We start from the raw sequence: 2,026 nt of genomic DNA on the forward strand, positions 1-2,026 counted from the left end.
TTGCCCTTCTGGCCTGTCCTCACAGCCACCCTTCACTTATTTCCATTTGAGCTCTAGGAGTCGGTATTAATCATTCCCAGCCTGGGAGCATGGACTTTGGAAGCAGTCACTCTTAATTCCACATTCCCCTAGCATGCACTTTTAGTCATGCCCCTTCTCCTTCCTGAACCTCAACTCTCGGTGCAGTTTCTTTGTCTGTAAAATAGGAATAATAGCTCCTTCCTTCCTGTTTTTTTTTTTTCCCTTTTGGAAGGTTGTTGTGAAGAGCCAATGAAATTACGTGTAATAAAAGCAAGATAATGTTTGATACATGTGGTTCTATAAATACGTGTTACATTAGAATATTTGAGGCAAACTTTGGAATTTGTGTGAGGTAAATATTGGCTCTAGCAAAATTCAAGGCTAACTGCATTCTTTAGATGGCTTCGTACAGGCACCAAGCACGAATTAACCAGTGCTAAAGCACGGGACCTAGGAGAGCTCAGAGCTGAAGACTAGAGGAAAGGAGGCATAGAGACAGACACAGACAGAGACAGAGACAGAGTGACAGACAGAGTGACAGAGAGAAAGAGAGAGAGAGATTGGGAGAAGTGAAGGGAGCTGAACTGGGAGAGAAAATGGAGCAGTAGAAAGAAAGAACAAGGGCCTCAAGAGAAGGGAAAACAATGAGACGTAGAGAAAGAATGAAAGGAGAACAAAGAAACAAGATGACAAAGACAGAAACAGCAAACAGGACGGAGGGACAAAGACAGAACGAGAGGAAAAATAAGAGCGAAAGAAAAAACAATGAAAGCTTGAAACCGACCAAATCCGGTTGCCATTTGGACATCTTACCCTGAGACCTGGAGAAGCGCTGGGTAGAGAGTGAGTCATAAAGGGGATTTTTTTTTTTTGATATCTGATCTTATTTATTTGTTACTCTTACAAAATCTCATTTTTGACTGGACTCAGACTTAGAGGTAGACGCCCTCGGAAGAAAGTCTGCGTCTCTTGGCAATCCGTTCCTCCTTCATTCTCTTGGCCAAAAGCTCAGCGTATTCTGCGGCCTCTTCCTTATTTTTGTCAGTTCGCTGTTTCTTCAGAGCAATGCGCAGACCTTTACGTAGCAGGACGCGTGGAGTCACAAGACGCTGACTCTTGGGGACTTTGATCCTCCGTTTCTTACCTTCTTTGTTTAGGAGCTTGCTCACAGCATGGGTGGACATCGTCTTCTTTAGACAGATTGGAAAGTTTGTGGATTCCACTTGCTCTTCTGGGCCCCAGGCGACGAGGCACAGTAGTGTCAGTGAGACCAGGAATATCTTTCTATTTTTTTTTCCCCAGTGACCACAACGTGTCCTCCTTGCTCTGTAACAGCAATGCCCCTTACTCAGTAGCAGGCGACATGGCCATGGGTCAAGACAGCCCGCTTCACGGGGAGACCTTGTTTGTCATCCCCACCACTGATTCGAACCACATAACCCTTCCATCCTTCACCCAGAGCAGCGGCAGCAGCGTCTGTGACCGTCCGCTTCTCACAAAAGGTACTCAGTTTACGTTCATTATCCACTTCAATGAGCTTCTGGCGCCAGTGGCTGGGAAAGAGATGTTCAGCTTCATCCTGACCGCCTCCGAGGCGCCACGAAAAAGACCATAAAGGGAACTTTGACAGCAGGTGTATTGAGGGTTCTCGTCCATCTAGTACTCTCACGGGATGGTGGCGATCAAGACAGTGTGACACTTGCATAAGGACAGACATAGAGAGCAATGGCCTAGAATTTACGGTCCAGAAATAAAGCTTTACGTGGAGCGGCAATTGATTTTGACAAAACTGCTAAGAAAATCTAATGAGGAAAATGATCTTTTCAGAAAATGGTCCTGGGACAATCAGATATCCACACGCAAAATAATGAGGTTGGGCCTCCGTCTCACGCCATATCTAAAAGTTAACGCGAAATGGATCAAAGACCTACATGTAACTGTGAAAACTGTAAAATTCTTAGAAGAAAATATAGGCATAAATCTTCATGACCTCGGACTAGGCAGT

At 45.0% G+C, this 2,026-nt stretch overlaps 1 pseudogene; it reads right to left on the minus strand.

Annotated features, from left to right (window-relative positions):
- Nucleotides 1-881: 881 nt before the first annotated feature.
- On the minus strand, nt 882-1,599 carry LOC105299624 (annotated as a pseudogene).
- Nucleotides 1,600-2,026: the final 427 nt, after the last annotated feature.

Source organism: Pteropus vampyrus, unplaced genomic scaffold (assembly GCF_000151845.1).
Source record: "Pteropus vampyrus isolate Shadow unplaced genomic scaffold, Pvam_2.0 Scaffold191, whole genome shotgun sequence".
Taxonomy (NCBI): domain Eukaryota; kingdom Metazoa; phylum Chordata; class Mammalia; order Chiroptera; family Pteropodidae; genus Pteropus; species Pteropus vampyrus.